Consider the following 19,283-nt stretch of genomic DNA (forward strand, 5'->3'; position numbering starts at 1 on the left):
CAAATATAGTTTTATAAAGCTTTGCTTTATATCTTTGTCAAATCAGTGGTTAAGAATCTTATACTACTATAGTTTTAATGATCTGTGATTATTCTAAAATTTACTGTACATGGGTGAAATGGTCATTTCTCTATTCAATTATTGTTTATACCATTGTCTATATCCCCACTAAACTAGGGTCTTTTTAATTTGTTAAACTTATTATTTGGTACAGTATTAAGCTTTTTTACTGTAATACAATTTGAAAAAACATTCTCTCAAAGACCAAAAAAGGAAAGAAAGGAAGAAGAGTGGAAGGAAATATAACTATGTTCTTAGGATTGTATCTACAAATGACATTGAATCTGTTTAAAACTAATAAAAATTAAATTTTAAAAATAAAATAAAAGCATTCAAAGCATCACTATCCATAATAGCCAAAATATTAAAAACCCAAATGTCCAAAAATTGATAAAATGGATCAATAAAATGTGGTCTGTTGATACAATGGAATATTACTCAGCCATAAAAAAGAATGGAGGCTGGTGCCGCGCTTAATAGGCTAATCCTCCGCCTGCGGCGCCAGCACACCAGGTTCTAGTCCCAGTTGGAGCACCAGATTCTGTCCCGGTTGCTCCTCTTCCAGTCCAGCTCTCTGCTGTGGCCCAGGAGTGCAGTGGAGGATGGCCCAGGTCCTTGGGCCCTGCACCTGCATGGGAGACCAGGAAAAGCACCTGCTCCTAGTTTCAGATCAGCACAGTGCGCCAGCCACAGTGTGCCAGCCACAGAGGCCACTGGGTGGGTGAACCAATGGAAAAGGAAGACCTTTCAATCTGTCTCTCTCACTGTCCACTCTGTAAAAAAAAAAAAAAAAAAAAAAAAAAGAAAAGAATGGAGTACTGATGCATGCTACAACACGTATCATAGGATGACATTGTTGATGAGCCTTGAAAACATTATGCTAATTGAAAGAAGCCAGACACAAAAGACATATATTATGTGGCTGTACACACACACACACACACACACACACACACAAAATGTCCAGAATGGGCAACTCAGAGACAGAGAACCAAATAGTGGTCTCCAGGGGCACGGAGTTGGGACTGAGAAGTCAGAGGTGGTAGTGATTAAAAAGTTCTGTAACTAGACAGGGATAGTGGTTTTACAACACGGTGCACATACCTAATGCCACTGAATTGCTGACTTTCAAAGGACTAAAATGGTGGACTTTATGTTGTATGTACTCTGCCCGATACAAACGTACCTCGTGTAGCAGTTCAGGTGCAGTGTAAATCCTGAACAGCGTACATGGAGAGGGTGAGACTCGCTTTAAGGCTTTCTGTGTGGGGACTAGTGAAATCAGACGCTGCTCGTGACTAAAAAGGAATCTGATTCTGATGTAGAAAAAGAAACCAGGCCGGTGCCGCAGCTCACTAGGCTAATCCTCCGCCTTGCGGCGCCGGCACACCAGGTTCTAGTCCCGGTCGGGGCGCCGGATTCTGTCCTGGTTGCCCCTCTTCCAGGCCAGCTCTCTGCTGTGGCCAGGGAGTGCAGTGGAGGATGGCCCAAGTGCTTGGACCCTGCACCCCATGGGAGACCAGGAGAAGTACCTGGCTCCTGCCATCGGATCAGCGCGGTGTGCCGGCCGCAGCGTGCCAGCCGCGGCGGTCATTGGAGGGTGAACCAACGGCAAAGGAAGACCTTTCTCTTTGTCTCTCTCTCTCACTGTCCACTCTGCCTGTCAAAAAAGAAAAAAAAAAAAAGAAAAAAAAAGAAAAAGAAATCAGGTTGCTTCTGGTTCATATGAAAGCCATGTGCATACACGAGATCCAGGGAGAGGAATGCATAGATTCATGCAAGCCTCAGTTGGGAAACCTGTGTCTCAGGGCTCACGTTCCAGCGGCCAGCCCACTTGCAGCAAGTAACACCTGCTGCCTAGTCAACGCCTCTTCACACCTTCCCTCCTCATGGCTTCTGCAAAGACTTGTTTGCTCAAGCCTAAACCCACAGCATCATCCTTGTCACCTGCCTGTCACCTCCACCCCCAATCCATTAGCGAGTTCTATCAGTTCCATCCCCAAAATCTACTTCCAATCTGACCACTGCTTTCTTGCTCCATTGTCACCACTCTCAATCAAGCCCCTTTCATCTCTTGGCTCCTCAGGGGTCTCTGGGCTTCCTTCTCACATCCTACCACCCCTTCTCCACACCTGGGGGTGAGAGCAGTCTTGTCTTCCAAAATGGAAAGTCTGATCTTGTTACTGTCTCTATTTAGAAATAGCCCCTGGCTTATTTTATGCACTTAGAATCCCAAATCCCAAATCTGACTCCCTATTACTTCCTGATATTTAGGCACATAAGACACTTTAGGATCCAAGCTGAAAACAAACTCTCTGCAAAGAGAGTCTCCCTCTCATCCCAGCTGGAGCCACAAGCCCACAGAGCAGTCATGTGCAGAGACTCAAGGCCTCCCACGTCTGGGATGCATGTCTAGGGCTCTCTAGCAGAGGTCCCCAAACCAAGTGGCTTAACCAACGAATACCTATTTTCTCACAATTCCAGAGGTTTGGAGTTCAAGGTCGAGGTATTAGCAGAGTGAGTCAGTTTCTTCTGAGGCTTCTCTCTTTGGCTTATAGATGGCAGCCTGCTCTCTGTGCTTCCCTCTGTAAATGTCTATGTCCAGGTCTCCTTTTTCATAAGGACACAAGTCAGATGGGATTAGGGCCCACCCTAAGGTCTTAAAGGCCCTATCACCAAATATAGTCACATTCGGGGGTACAGGGGATTAGAGCTTCACTATATGAATTTAAGAGGGGGACACAATTTAGCCTAGACTAGTCCACAAGGTAATCGTTGGCATAACTTAAGCAATTCACTCAGCCTCTCTGAGCCTCAGCTGTCCTGGCAGACGGGTACTGCCCACCTCTCAAGTGGAAGGATCAGAGATAACGTGTGTCAAGCACCCAGCCTGCCGTCCAGTACCGGGTCACTGCTTGATCCACAGACTCTCATTCAAGATCCTTGTGCCTGGAGGTTCCCCTGTGCTGAAGCATTTGGCTAGGCCAGACCGGAAACCACACCGCCAGCTTCAAAGGGTTAAGGCAGCAAACAGACTTATCGACTGGAGCTTCTTGGCGGGGCTGGGGAAGCGTGACTGATTGGAAGCCTGTTCGGAGGAGGAGCCCGCTTTGTGGGCCTGAAATAAATAAGGGCCTGTCAATAGCTCAGATGCCCGAGCATCGACAAAGTCTGCAGTCTCAATAGGCAATTAACACTTTACAGGGGCCATTACCCAGCGGCCTCCCCGCGTTTTACTGCACATTTTCTGCCATCAGCTCTTGTATTGAAGCTTCTAAATAAAAACATAAAAATGAGCTAGAACAGGCCAGCGCTTTGCTTGACTGCAGCTCCAGTGCCCACACGCAGCCAAGCGACCGTATTTCCTTTCTCCTTCCTGCCTGTGCTCTAACTCTCCTGCATCCCCAGTCCTGCACTCAAGCATGTTCACACACATGCACCTGCACACATACACACACACACACATGTGCCGGCATGCCATCTTCTGAGTGGATTACAGGAGACCCAGGGAGGAGGGGGCTGTGGGGAATCAGACTTCTGGGGATTAAAATCTGATTCCAACACATTAAATGTGTAGCCTTGCACAAATCGTTAGGCCTCAGCTTCTACATCTGTAAAATGGGAATAAGAAGAGACCCTACTTCACAGGGCCACCATGAAGATCAGCTGCTTTTAGTGTAATGATTGGCACATAATAACGTGTCAGTAGATGGAAAAGGGATCACAGATTTTACTGCCACCATCATTAATGGGAGAAGAATTTCTACCACACATGTCTGCAATTGCACACGTCATCTTAAGGTGCAAACCAAGCTGACCTCTGCTCTTTCCACTTCCATCACAACCAGTGCCTTACTTTGACATGAAATTACTCAGCTTAATGGGCCCCATCGTCACCTTGCCAGGCTGCCCCAGCTCATTCAGTCCTTGGAACCCAGCTCCTGAAGTTCCACCCCAAAAAGAGTTGTCCATTTGCAGAGGGAGAAAAGGACCCAAAATAACCTTCAAAAGAAGACTTATGGAAAGAATAGGGAGTCTGGATTAGTAGCCCAAGTTCAATATCAGGCATGAGGTTTTGCAATTCTGAAACATGCAATCAAGGGTGAGAGAGAGAGTGTGCATGCATGCTACCATCACCTGGTTCACTCCCCTCAAATACCCACACTGATCAGGACTAGGCTACCTGAAGCCATGAGCCAAAAACTCAATCCAGGTCTCCCACAAGAGTAGCCGGAGACAAATTCCTTGAGCCATCATCTGCTGTCTCCCAGAATATGCATTAGCAGGAAGCTGGAGTAAGAAGCCAGAGCCAAGTATCAAACCTAGGTACTCCAACACAGACTCGGGCATCTTAACCAACATTGGAACTACTAGCTAAATGCCCACTCCTGGATTTCTATCATGAGAATGTGTCCTATTTATTTCAGTTATGAGTTCTATAAATATAGTTATTTATTCTTTCTAAATCAGTAGTTCTCTTCAAAGCATCATCCTCAGCATCCCTTAGAAACTTGTTTTTTAAAAAAAAAGCAAATTCTCTTGGGGCCGGCACTGTGGCACAGCAGGTTAATACCCTGGCCTGAAGCTCCGGCAACCCATATGGGTGCTGGTTCAAGACCCAACTGCTCCACTTCCGATCCAGCTCTCTGCTATGGCCTGGGAAAGCAGTAGAAGATGGCCCAAGGCTTTGGGCCCCTATACCCACTTCTTGGTGAGACCCAGAAGAAGCTCCTGGCTTCAGATCAGCACAGCTCCGGCCATTGGGGCCAATTGGGGAGTGAACCATCGGATGGAAGACCTCTCTCTCTGCCTCTCCTCTCCTCTCTATCTCTCTCTCTCTCTCTCTCTCTCTCTCTGCCTCTCCTCTCTGTGTAACTGTGACTTTCAAATAAATAAATAAATATTTAAAAAAAAAAGCAAATTGCCAGACTCTGCCATGAACCTGCTGAACCGTAACTCTGGGGTGAGATACAGCTCTCCATTTTAGCCAGCCCTCCAGGTGACTCTGATGCACCCAATGTCTAAGGACTATTACTAGAACAGGTCTTGCTTGCCACTGAGCCTCTTTTCATTTGGTAGAAAAATCTATTCTTACCTATTTAGAACTTAGCCTTTCTGGTTCAACTACTTAACAGACTTGGATTTCATTCATCTTCTACTTCTTCTCTCATCCCTGAGGAGAACCTAAAAGCAGGAGCAGCTCACCTGACTGCATGGTAATGGAGGGAGGCAGGGGCTGCAGGTCCAGGGTGTCTGGGCTCAGGTCCATGGAAATCACTCTGTGACTTCTGCACTCTAAGTTGGAGTTCCTTCCACAATAGCTGTCCACTCTCACATCTTCTACATCCCTCTGGACCATGGGCAACCTCAGGATGGATTCCCTTCTCCAGTCAACACACAGAGTACTTGATGCTGCCCTCAGGCCCTTCACTAAACCCCCACATGCAATGAATGCCATTATACCTCCAAAGGACCATGTTAGCCAAAAGATTCCTTCTGGCAACTTGTCATTTCTCAATACCACAGAAAGCCTGAAAATCATGTCTTCTATGCTGGGACTCTCCAAATTTCATTTGGGTTGTCTATGAAGAATACCATCATTCTGACTTGTTTTCCCAAAATTCAATCTGTGGGGTGCACCATTGGGCCCCTTCTCAGGGACTTACCAGCACAAAAACCCCTGGTTTCCCAGTGGGATCCCCCTTTCTTGGTTACTGTTGAAACTTTTATCTGCTCTTGGGAAGAATAACAACTTTGGCATCAACACCAGTCTTCCCATCTCCTCACTTCATGTCACAAAGTCTATGATTGAATTCTCGGACTTTGACTCTTGGAGATTCAAGAAATCCTTTCCTCTCCCAAATTCCTGATCCTTAAAATTGAAATCAACACTTCCGCCTTTGCTATAGATGTCCCCATGCACATAAACGGCAACAGCCTTCTGTTTAACCACTTTCTCTGCATCATGCCTTCTCCTCAACACCACCCCCAGAGAAGTATACATGGGCAGCCTTTTGCTGTAGCTTACATAGGGTGGATAAAAGGGACCAGAAAAGGAAGTCTTTAAAAAAATAAAATTGGGGCCGGCACCGCGGCTCACTAAGCTAATCCTCTGCACCCCAGGTTCTACTCCGGTTGGGGCGCCAGATTCTGTCCCGGTTGCTCCTCTTCCAGTCCAGGTCTCTGCTGTGACCCAGGAAGCCAGTGGAGGATGGTCAAAGTGCTTCGGCCCTGCACCCACATGGGAGACCAGGAGGAAGCACCTGGCTCCTGGCTTCGGATTGGCACGGCACACCAGCCGCAACGCGCTGGTCATAGCAGCCATTTGGGGGGTGAGCCAACAGAAAGGAAGACCTTTCTCTCTGTCTCTCTGTCTCTCTGTCTCTCTCTCTCTCTCACTGTCTAACTCTGCCTGTCAAAATAAATAAATAAATAAATAAATAAATAAATAAAATTGGAAGAAAATATTTGCAAATTGTATGTCTAATAAAGGTCTAGAAGTCATAATATATAAAGAATTCTTATCACACAACAACAAAAAAAAAGACCAACAGCCCAACTAAGAAATGGGCAAAGGATTTGAACAGATCTTTTCCCCCCAGAAGATATACAAATAGCCAATAGGCACATTAAAGGGTGCTCCATATCATTAATCATTAGGGAAATGCAAAACAGATGTTCAAACAAAAACTTATACAAAAATGTTCATAGCAGTACTGTTCAAAAGTGTCAAAAGGTGAAGACAATAAAAATGTCCATCTATGCTGATGAAGGGATAAAGCAAACGTGGTTCATCTACACAATGGACTACTATTTGGCCATGAAAAAAGAACCAATGCATGCTATATAAAAGCATAACGCTGAATGGAAGAAACCAGACCACGTGTTTATATGAAGTGTACAGAATGGGTGAGCACAGTGACAGAAAATAGTGGCTGTCAGGAGGTGGGAGAAGAAAGCGTATACGTCGGCCTTCATTGCCTTAACTAAAGTAACTGAGAGGAGCTCCTTGGGAAGAAAGAATTTATCTAGGCTTAGAGTTTGGAGGTTCACAGTTCAAGATTGAGCACCCCCACTAGCCTGGCATTTGGTGGAGGCTGGCGATAGCAAAGTGTTCTGGAGCAACCAGCACATGGTAAGCCAGGAAGCAAAGCAACACAGCTAACACAGTTTTCTTCCACCTTCTGAGTGACTTCTCCTTATAAAACCACCATGATTGGATCACGCATTCTCCACCATAACAACCTAATCCAATTCAATCATTTCCCAAGACCCCAGCCTTCAGATGTCATAACTGACCAAGCCTGTACCCTAATCTATTAACCATTAGTATCAATCCATGGACCACAATCATGACTTTGGGATTCAAATGTCTTTATGAGTTCATGAGACCCAAATTCTGTTCAAAGCAGAGAGGAATGAGAAGATTGATAATGGATACAGAACTTCCTTTTGGGGTGACAGAAATGTTCTAGAATTAGATAACAATGATGATTGCATGACACTATGTCACTAACATGCCCCTGGATTGTACATATTAAAATGGTTAAAATGGTAAACTTTATTTTGTGTACTTTATAATAATAAAAACCCATAACCAAATTATTATCCCATCCTGATTCTTCCTTTAAAAATTCTAATTATGACACAAAACCATTCAGATAATTCTAAGCAAATGTCAGCAGGATAAACAGTGTCCTCAGATGGTCTCCCTCAGTCCCTCGAGTCAGAAAGCCTGGATGGGTTCAAGTTCAGTCACTTCCCAGGACACTTGCCAGAAGCAATGCTGTTTTACCACGCTGCTTCCTCTGTGACCCAGAAAGACTACTTTTCCCAGACTATATTGTGTTTAGATCTGGACCTTGTGAAAAGTTCTGGCCAATGGGAATGCAAGCCAAAATCTCACAATCCAGTCCAAGGCCAGTAAGAATGGGTGTGAGCCCTCCACATTGTCTAGCCCACATGACAGGACATGGACTTTGGGAGGGTGGAGTTCCAAGTTCTTTAGTCACCCTTCAAGTGGGACCATCAAGGACAGCCTTGTGAGCCACATCAGGTACAGACATGAGTGAGAGAGAAACCTTTGATCTGTTCAATCACTGAAAGATGGAGAGAGGGAAGGGGGCAGCATTGTGGCACAGTGGGTTAAGCCTCCACCTGAAATGCCAGCATTCCATATGGGCTCCAGTTCTAATCCCCACTGCTCCACTTCCAATCCAGTTCCCTGCTAATGTGCCTGGGAAAGCAATGGAAAGTGGCCTAAGTGATTGGGCCCCTGCACCTACTTGGAAGACCTAAATACAGTTCCAGGCTCCTGGCTTCAGCCTGGCCCAGCCCTGGATGACACAGCCATCTGGAGAGTGAACCAACAAGTAGAAGATCTTTCTCTCCCTGTATGTCTGTCTGTCTGTCTGTCTCTCTCTCTCTCTCTCCCTCATACCCTCCCTCTCGCCCTTTTTATGTAACTCTGCCTTCCAAATAAATAAATAAATCTTTTTAAAAAGTTGCTGAGATTTGGGATGTTCTTTCCACAGCATAACTTACCCTATTCGGATTGGTACACACGGCTATGCGACGTTGAGGAAATCATTTAGCCTCTCAGCCAGTTTCCTCAGCCCATTCCCTCCTGAGCATCTATATCATAGGGTTATTATGAAGATTAAATAAAATAACCCACATAAAATGCTGCATGCAATGCCAGGCACATGCTAAATGCTCAATAAAGTAGAGCAGTTTTTATTTTTTATTAGTAAACAAATTAACCATGTTCCCACTGTCTTAGCACAGCCACCATTAACGTTGTGTTGTCAGTACTTCCCATATTTTTCTAGGTATAATTTTACACAAACATAAAAGAATTGACAACATTCTATGTCTTGCTCTGCTTCTTACGTTGTATTTGATAATAAGCATTTTCTCATGTTACTGCACCGTCATCCTGACCAGGGTTATAATTTATAACAAACAGTTGGGAAGAAGTGAAGAGTCCTTCTTGCTTCTGAATTTAGGACTTCCAGCAGCCCTGTCTTAACTCATGGATTTGCCTGTAAATGATCCTCAAGCCCCTTCTGCTAAATAAGAAATCTGAGCCTCTCCACAAGTTACCAAGGGCTCTCTGGCAGAAGGCAAATCCCTTGCCCTTTTTTCAGTCAATTTCAACATAATGTCAGGTTCTTTTAACAGCTAAATGCTGCTCAAGGCTTCCCTCATGAAGCCTGCATGGTAATGTTTGCTGGAGGTGAGTCCTGCTCCAACTACTTTCCTCACTGGTTAACTTGGCCTTTATCAAATTGTAGTTATTCTTCCATGTTAATAACTGCCATGTGGAAAGGCCATATTCATGCATATATGCATGGAACGTATTCATCCATTCATCCACTTATTCATTTAATAGTGGTGGCAATTTTACTGTATCAATGGCTAGAAACATAGAAATGAGTCGTTTGTCCCTGAAGGCCATGGGGTGATGGGAGTGGGGGAGTGGGGTCAATGACATCCCACAGAACTCAGAATAAAAGCCAAAATTCTTCCCAAGTTGTTTAACATCCTTGTATGTTATGCTCCCTGCTAACTGTCTCCAGCATTAGCTCTTCCAAACTTCTCCTATTCTCTGTGCTCAGGTACAAAGGTCAGGGGAAGGGTTAAGGCTGGGGCCTGATTCAGGTTCAACGCCCTGGTAAGGGTTTGGGTTAGTTGGGGTCAGTGCACCTCAGCTCTGTTTTTCATTGTCAATCCCCTAAAAAGTCTTTCTAATTTTTTCCTGATTACCTTCACCATGACATTTTATATCTTATATATACATCATATCTCCTTATGTACTGTATGTATATATGTGTTTTACACATGAAAGTAGGCTTTGATTATCCCCACGAATTAATTTTTCCCCTTTTGGGGACTATCACCCCCATGGACAATGCATGAGTTGAACTCGGAATCAGAACCAACATTAGGGTTAGGGTCAACACCAGAGTTGGGCTACGGTTGGAGTCAGGGTAAAGGATTTCAGTCATATCAAGATCAGTACAAGAGTCAGAATTAGGGTTAGTGGCAGGATTGGGTCAAGGGAAGAATTTGCAAATACATCAGGCCCCTTCCTATTGAGAACCTTCTGTACTCACTTCTCCCAGGGACCATAAGAGCTTACCCCATACTCACTTTTACCTGATTTCTAATTCTTCAAATTTCTCCTCAGATAAAACTTCCTCTACCCCATGTTAATCAAGGCCTGTTGTTATTCTCTCTCACGGCACCTACACCTTTCCTGGTTGTATTCCTGAAGTGTAAGAGACACTTTTCCTTTTATGTACATGATCACTTGTTGACAGGTTGACTAACCCACAGACTGCAAGTCCACTGAGACCAGAGACCATGTCCATCCTTGGCCTTTTATACTCAATGCCATCTTGGTGTCTGGCACATGATCAAGGCTGAACACAAGAAGGAAGAGGGGAGGGTAAGGGGATACTATTTTCCCTCCATTTCCAATATAATAAATTGGTTCTTCTAAGAGCAAGCTCTCAAATGGAAAATACAATATTTGGTCAAATCCAATACATGTGTTACCTGAACAAGTGCAAATAAACAATCTTTTGGCTTTTATTTTTGCCAGTCAAGGCCAATTCTGGAAATATCTCTATGAGAAGGGGTTATCGCATTAGTGTCCTCCAGAGAAACAGGGCCAATGGATCTATTTATATTGAGAGGGAGGGGAGATTGATTTATCGTAAGTTATAGTAAACATCATTCCAGAGGTTGAGAAGCCCATGACCTGCTGTGTGCAAGCTGGAGATCCAGGACAGCCAGGGCTGGTGCTCAAAGGCCTGAGAGCTGACGAACCGATGCTACAGAGTCCAGAGCCTGAAGTCCTGAGAACCAGAAGACGGTGTCTCAGTTCAGCAGTCAGGCACGGGGTGGGCAAATCCAGCCTTCCTCTGTTTTTGTTCTATCAGTTATTGGTTGAGGCCTAAACAGGTAAGAAAAATCTTCATTTGCACTTTTGACAAGGGCAAAAGATTTGAGTGTTGTGGTAGCAGAATAATGGCCTCCCCAAAATGTCCATATCCTATTCCTCAGAACCTGTGATTATGTTAGGTTACAGGGCCAGGGGGAAGTGAATGTGGCATATGGAACTAAGGTTGAAAATCAGGGACCGGCACTGTGGCACAGCAGGTAAAGCCACCGCCTGTGGTGCCGGTATCCCATATGGGTGCCAGTTCGAGTCCAAGCTGTTCCACTTCCAATCCAGCTCTCTGCTATGGCCTGGAAAAGCAACAGAGGATGGCCCAAGTCCTTGGGCCCCTGAACCTGTGTGGGAGACCTGGAAGAAGCTCCTGGTTCCTGGCTTCTGATCAGCACAGCTCCAGCCATTGCAGCCACTTGGGGAGTGAACCAGCGGATGGAAGACCTCTCTCTATATATATATATATATTTCTCTCTCCCCCTCTCCCTCTCCCTCTCTCTTTCCCTCTCTCTCTCACTGCCTCTCCTTCTCTCTGTGTGTAACTCAGACTTTCAAATAAATAAATCAATCTTTTAAAAAAGAAATCAACCGACCTTTAAGTAAGGATATTGTCCTGGAATGTTTGGCTGAGCCCAATGTAATTGCAGGGTCCACTGATGAGGGAGAGGGAGGGGGAAAAAAAACAGTACTACAGCCACGGAATCATGAGGAAATGAGGAAGGCTTGAAGGTCTTGGCCATGAGCCAAGTAAGGAAATGGATTCTCCCCTAGGGCCTCCAGAAGGAAGGTGCCCTGCAAACACCTTGACTTTAGCCCCCATAAGACCTACTTCAGGGGCCAGTGTCATGGCACAGCAGGTTAAATCTCCACACACAATGCTGACGTCCCATACTGGACTGCCAGTTTGAGTCCAGCTGCTCTGCTTCAATCCATCTCCCTGCTAGCACACCTGGGAAGGAAGCAGAAACTGGTCCTAGTATTCGGGTCCCTGCTACCCATGTAGAAGACCAAGACGGAGCTCCTGGCTTCTGGCTTCAACCTGGCCCAGATCTGGCTGTTGCAGCCGTTTGGGGAGTAAACCAACAGATGAAAGATTCTCTCTCTCTCTCTCTCTCTCTGCCCTGGCCTCCCCTCCCCTGCCCTCCCCCCCCCCTTTCTCTATGTCACTCTGCCATTCAAATAAATAAATCATTTTTTAAAAAAACACCTATTTCAAGCTCTTGATATCTAAAATTATACGATAATAAATTTGTGATTTTTCAGCAATGAAGTATGTGATAAGCATCCTTGCTATAGCAGCAACAGGAAACAAATACAAATTTGGTGAGTAGAATGGAGTGCTGCTCTAACAAACATCTAAACATATGGAAGTGTATTTAGAAAGACAAGGATACAGAGTTTTGGGGCACTGGGGTTTAGAGGGTCAAGAGAAGAACAAAGTACAGATCCCCACCTGAAAGAAGAGAAGGGGCACAGTTACAGCTGATTTGAGCAGATTTAGAAGTTTGTCTGTCTGTCTCTCTCTCCACACACACACACACACACACACACACACACACACAGCGGTCATCCAGGAAAAAGCTTCCCAAGAGCTGGCATCCTCAAAACAGCCTCCAGACTGAACACAGAGGGTCACAACTGCTTTCAGGGATTGCTGTTTCTATGGAAAGCAAGACAACTCTGACTCTGCTTTTCCACTGCACATGGGAGGCATTGTGTAGCCTATCTCCATGACAGTAAGAAAAGGGTTAATCTCCCCTCTGACTAATGTAGATCAATGAAGGCTGTTTTCATCCAAGTAAAAATAAATCTTAATCACCTTTGTAAAGGAGGCAGCGTTCTAAAAATGGACTCCTCTATTTAACAACTGTTAAGTGCTAGTTCTTAAAGGATACCAAAGATGACATCACATTCAGGTTATAGGGCGGGCATCATCAGCTGCTGATTAGGGAGCAACTGAGAGGAGAAGGAAATTAAATGACAAAATATAAATAGATTTTCAAATTTTGTTGGGAGAGCTCTCTGTAAGGCATATAAGAATGAGCATGCCAGCAACACATTTCCAGCATGGTGGAGATGTGGAGCTGATGCCACTGAGGTTGTACAAGTGCCCCAAATTCCTCCATCCATCATTATGTCCAAGGCTAGATGGGCTTTGTCTCAACCCATGAGGCCACATGGAGCCATAAAGTTCCTCATCCTACTTTCACACCTGCTAGGTTTTCCTTAGAACATTCGCACAGCTACCAACTTCCCTCCCTTCTGCTACTGAAATGCCTGTTTAGGCATGGAAAAGCAAGACATAGTGGCAAAAACAGTTCTGCATGAAAGATCTCTGGGAGTGAGACCCCAGTGGAAAGAAGTGGTCATCAAAGAACGATGTACTTTTCTCTGAAGGCTTTGTCTAAATACTGATGGAGTCCGTGGATTCAAAAGGCTTCCATAGCCTTAGCAGCTCATGTCAAGAGCCTCAGATGATCACTGACATCATAAATAAGAGTGTCAGTTGTTAAATCAACAACAGGAGTCACTGTGCACTTACTCCCCATGTTGGACCTCTGTCCTTAATGAAGTGTGCTATGAGAATTAATGGTAATCTGACCTTCAAATTGTACTTTATAGTTTGTGTGCCTGTGTGGGTGCAAATAGTTGAAATCTCTACTTAGTATAGAGTTGGTCTTCTGTATATAAAGTAAATTAAAAACGAATATTAATGGAAAATGGAATGGGAGAGGGAGTAGGAGGTGGTGTAGGGGTGGGAGGGAGGGAATGGGGGGAAGAAACACTATATCCCTAAAAGTTGTACATATGAAATCTGTATTCATTAAATAAAAACCTTCAAAAATGCCTGTTTAAGGGCTCTCAGTGGCCCCATCTATGGGGTAAATTGTGTTCATGTTGGAATCATTTACTCCTCTGTCACCTGTATGGGTGAACATTGTAGGTATGTGAGTATGCATTGTCAATTCACTGATTTTGAACTCGGCCAAATGACATGCTTCGACCAACAGCAAACAAAAAATGTGGCCTGTGCCATGTCCACACAGCAGCTAAGATGTGCTGCAAGTCTCTAACAGATTTCACTCTATTTCTGACATGAAAATAGTATATCCTACATTAGGATGACTCCCACCATGGTTTCAACAAGGCAGACATACTGAACAGAGCTGCCATCAAATGCAGCTGCTCACAAGAAACGTGAGAGGAAAAAAGCGTCCTTTGATAAGGCACTGGCATTTAAGGAGCTATTTGTTTACCAAACCCTGACCTAGAAAAAGCGGACAATAACACAGCCCATTCCTATGGCTTTACCTGGATACTTCTCTTGCTCAATCCCTGCAATGAATCTCCCAAGGTATGCTGCATAACCCTAGTGGGAAGAAAAACATAACAGGGGTAGGGCAAGATCAATTTGGGAGATTCTGCACAACAACTTTTAGACATTCACAATGCCCACCAGCATGTTAAAGGTCTGGAAAGCTCTAGCACACGAGAAGTGGTTAAAGACATAAGCTACAGAGTCATAGATCTTGGGTTTGAATCTTAAATCTACCACTATTTACTAGGAGGATGACTTTAAATAAGTCATCTCCATGAGCTTCAGGTTTCTCATTTGAAAAATGAAGATAACAAGACTATCCTCGGCCGGCACCGCGGCTTACTAGGCTAATCCTCCGCCTTGCGGTGCCAGCACACCGGGTTCTAGTCCCAGTCGGGGCGCCAGATTCTGTCCCAGTTGCCCCTCTTCCAGGCCAGCTCTCTGCTGTGGCCAGGGAGTGCAGTGGAGGATGGCCCAAGTGCTTGGGCCCTGCACCCGCATGGGAGACCAGGAGAAGCACCTGGCTCCCAGCTTCGGATCAGCGCGATGTGCTGGCCACAGTGTGCCAGCCACGGAGGCCATTGGAGGGTGAACCAACGGCAAAGGAAGACCTTTCTCTCTGTCTCTCACTGTCCACTCTGCCTGTAAAAAAAAAAAAAAAAAAAAAAAAGACTATCCTCATAGGATTATTGCGAGGACTAATGAGATGGTGCAAATTAAGTACTAATGGACTGTTTTATAGGTCACAGGATGGCCCACTCTTCTTTTCCAAACTCATAGAAATGACAATGCTACTGTCTTAAAGGATTAAAATACTCATAATCATTCTCTGAAATGAAATTCAAATCCCTCTGGACCAAGAATGGAGGGAAAATTCCATGGTCTTGAGGATTAGCTGAAACTAAGGGTTCACCAGGCTCCAGAGCTAGAACCAAGTCTGAGGGTAAGGAGCTGAAGCCCTGCAGAATAGGGACTGGACGTTCTTTATGCTTGACAGGAAACAGCTTCTCCAACTCTCTGACTGAGCACTCCCTTTTGCCATAAGAGTGGGCTGAGCTCACATCAGGCAGGGAAAGTCAGGTGTGAGGAACCAGAGAGATTGTGCTCCTGGAAGAACTTTCAACCAGTGAGGTGCTGGAATGGGTGGATAAACACCCAGCTTCCTCCCTGTCCATGGGACAAGCACAAGATGTGCTCTACACAGTCCCTCACGGAGTCCGGACCCAACTGTCCCTCTCATTACCAGACCCTTCTCTTTCTGGTTTCACATCTCTGTTCTCTCCATGTGCTTCCTGGAGTCACCTCCTAAAAAGAACATCCACTCAAACCAAATTCTTGGCTTAGATATGCCCTGGAAACAAAGTCCACCATGCTCAGTCACACAGAACCCCAAAGATCCTAGGTCTTAGCCAATGTTCTCCAAGAACCAATAGCTGAAGGAGTCACAGCCCATCATCCCCCACTGGGAGCCTAAGCCCTCCCATTCAGAGCACAGTGGGTGGAGCTGAGTCCATAGAGACAGATGCCTGTCCAATACCATCTCTACCATTTACAAGGTGTAAGGCTTTAGATGAGTTACTTCAGCTCTGAAATTTTCTCTCTCCTACAAAATAAAGATAATGACAATTTACTATATATTTATCTTTAAAAAATAAAGAGGGGAAGGCATTGTGGTGCAGCAAGTTAAATCGCCACCCGTAATATTGGCATCCCATATCAGAGCACAAATTCCAGTCCTGGCTGCTCCTCTTCTGATCCAGCTCCCTGATAATGCACCTAGGAAGGTAGCAGAAGATGTCCCAAGAACTTGGGCCCCTGTCACCCACATGGGAGACCCTGATGGAGCTCCAGGCTCCTGGCTTTGGCCTGGCCTAGCCCTGGCCAATACAGCCATTTAGGGAGTGAACCAGAGGATGTAAGATCTCTCTCTTTCTCTGTTTCTCCCTCTCTTTCTGTCATGCTGCCTTTCAAATACATTTTTAAAATAAAAGATAAAGAAAAAGCTTGAAAAAAACCAGGCTAGGTGTTTTCACCATAAAAAAATGATAAACGTTAGAGGAGACAAATATGCTTTCCTTGACTGAAAACTACACACATGATCAAAACATCACATGGTACCCCACAATATGTGCAGTTTTTATTATCGTTTGCAACTTTTAATTATTTACAAAATAATACTAGTTCCTGCTCCATAGGGTTTACAAACAAGCACAGAGCTTCACATAGTGCTTGGTGTATAGTAAGTTCTCCACAAACAGTAGCTGCAGTTCTGCCTGGATTTGCCTGGATTTGGCCTAAATCTCAGACTTGGCCAGCTAAATCCAGCAGCTGAGCTTCCTCTCAGTGCCCCTGACCCTGAGCTCACATCAGCAGATGTCCGAAGCCCCAGCCCAGGACTGTTTCTTCAGCACGAAGCTCGGCATCTGAGTTGGACGCTTTCCCCCAGAATGACCTCCCCTCCCAGATGTTTTTGCAGCCTGCTGCGGCCCCTCAGCAGCAGGGAGACTCAAAGGACCGAGGGGCCTATGAACTTGGGGGCCCTCAGCTCTCCTCCTGCATTTATCGGGCCAGTTAGAACTCCCGGAGCAGCCTCCAGATGCTCCAACCCCAGGCAGCTGTGGGGGAATTGGCCTCCTCTTGCCTCAGTATGCAGCAGCTGGGCCATCTGCTCACACCAGGGGACAGTGAGTTCACTTCACGGGCATCCCCTCAGGGCTCAGATTAATTCACTCATTCCAAGAGTGATTACTGAGCCTCTGAAGTGCCAGGCCCTGAACTAGACACTAGGAATACAAGTTTCTCTCTGAAAAGGCTCTTTTTGGTGACAGAGACAGATGAGGAAAGGGGGAGGGGTATATTCTAAGCTGGTGTGGTTAGTGCTAGAGGAAGGCAAGCACAGGGACCTTTCGCGAATGAAAGGAGGAAACACCAAAACCAGCCTTGGAGGTCGAGGAAGAAAAGGCTTCCTGGAATAGGTGATTCCTGAGATGAGAGCTGAATGACAAAGAAAAGCAAACATAATGGAGAAAGGGATGGGAAAGCACTCCATGCAGAAGGCATCGTGAGAGCAAATATGTGGAGGTCCGTGTACTAATTTTGGAGCTATGAAAATTCATTGTGCTGTCTGCCAAGCACTGCTCCCATTCCAAAACCTGCCACACTCAATAAGGGATTTGCCATGTCTCTGAAAGTCTCTATTTCCTTAATTAGGGTTCGCTGGCCTTGGATCGCCTGATGTAACATGGGTCCAGGGAATCCCCTCCTGGAGATTTCAACTTGAGATCAAGTGGTAGCTGAACCTGTACGATGAGGAGCCCAAGAAATATCACAGATCAGATCTCTAATGGCAAAGGATAGTGATTTTCTAACATGATGCTCCTATCAAGAGAAATGTCTGTGGCCCCTCTTTCTGAACCTGGACAGGCCTTATTGACTTACTTGATAAACAAAGTAAAGCCTAAATGGATTCTAAGTTTCTGTTAAGAAAGACCATGTGCCTTCTGCCACTTTCTCTTGGGACACCAATTCTTGTAGCTTAGAGCCACTATGTAAGAATTCTGATGCTGGAGAGGCTGTGGGGGGAAAGGCACCCTAACACTGTTGGTGGGAATGCAAACTGGTAAAACCACTATGGAAGACAGTTTGGAGATACCTCAGAAATCTGAATATAGTCCTACCATACGACCCAGCCATCCCATTCCTCGGAATTTACCCAAGGGAAATGAAATCAGCAAATAAAAGAATTATTTTCACCTGCATGCTTCTTGCAGCTCAAGTCACAATAGCTAAGACATGAATCAACCTAAACACCCATCAACAGAAGACTGGATAAATTATGGGATATGTACTCTATGGAATACTACACAGCAGTTAAAAAAATCCGGTCATTACAACAAAATGGATGAACCTGGAAAATATTATACTTAGTAAAATTAGCCAATCCCAAAGAGACAAATACCATATGTTCTCCTTGATCTGTGATAACAGAGCACCTAAAAGGAACCCTATAGAAGTGAAATAGACACTATGAGAAGCAGTGACTTGAACAGCCCTTGTCTTGACTGTCGAGGAACAGTTTATTCTTTTTATTTTTTTGCTACTTAATCCCATTGGTTGAACTCTTTACTTAACATAAAATTAATCATAGGTGTATAAAGTCAATTGAAAATAGATCCCAGTAAAAACTAAGAGTGGGAATAAGAGAGGGAGGACTTACCTCTAAGGGTAAAGCTAAAAACTTGTCATGGGACTCCAAATCCCATTAAGCTGGGTGGTACTAATGCCATTTTACATGCTAAAGTGATCATATTAAGTGTGTACTTGATCATATAGATAGGATTAAGTGTCAAAGGGATCACATAAGTAAGAACAGTGTCTGGTAATAGCAATAGTTAGAACTGAAAAGGATAAAATGTTCCAACATGAGAAGCAGGCCACACAGAAGACTCACAGAATGACAAATACCCTAAACAGCACTCTGACCTCAGAATCAGCCCTTAAGGCATTAAGATCTGGCTAAAAAACCCATGAGAGCATTTCAGGCATGGAAAGCCAAGACACTGTGGCAAAGAATGGCCTATATGAAAGATCTCTGTGAGCGAGATCCCAGTGGAAAAAAGGGACCATCAAAGGAGGAAGCACCTTTCTCTGAAGGGAGGAGAGAACTTCCACTATGATTATGGCCTGTATAAGTAATGTCAGAATTTGTGGACTCAAGAGGCTTCCATAGCCTTGGCAGCTCATGGCAAGAATCTCAGGTAATCACTGACTTCATAAATAAGAGTGTTAACTGGTAAATCAACAACACTGTTCACTTAATCCTCATGTAGGACCTCTGTCCTTAATGAGCTATACTATAAGAACTAATTGTAAAACTTGTTCTCAAACAGTACTTTATGCTTTGTGTGTGGATGCAAATTGTTGAAATATTTACTTAGTATAGAG

At 44.8% G+C, this 19,283-nt stretch overlaps 1 long non-coding RNA gene across 5 annotated transcripts in view; it reads right to left on the bottom strand.

The window, feature by feature from the left end:
- Positions 1-19,283, bottom strand: part of LOC149123363 (uncharacterized) — a 409,563-nt gene that overhangs the window by 304,495 nt on the left and 85,785 nt on the right. For 3 of the 5 annotated variants that reach the window (XR_016215848.1, XR_016215847.1, XR_016215849.1), the window contains exon 2: positions 14,333-14,390. This is a non-coding gene — a long non-coding RNA (uncharacterized LOC149123363). Of the gene's footprint in view, positions 1-10,675; positions 11,024-11,849; positions 11,970-14,332; positions 14,391-19,283 lie in introns of those variants that run through there. The other 2 variants (XR_016215846.1, XR_016215845.1) reach the window with 2 other exon arrangements.

Source organism: Oryctolagus cuniculus, chromosome 11 (genome assembly GCF_051225735.1).
Source record: "Oryctolagus cuniculus isolate XC-2025 breed Fujian yellow rabbit chromosome 11, ASM5122573v1, whole genome shotgun sequence".
Lineage (NCBI taxonomy): Eukaryota > Metazoa > Chordata > Mammalia > Lagomorpha > Leporidae > Oryctolagus > Oryctolagus cuniculus.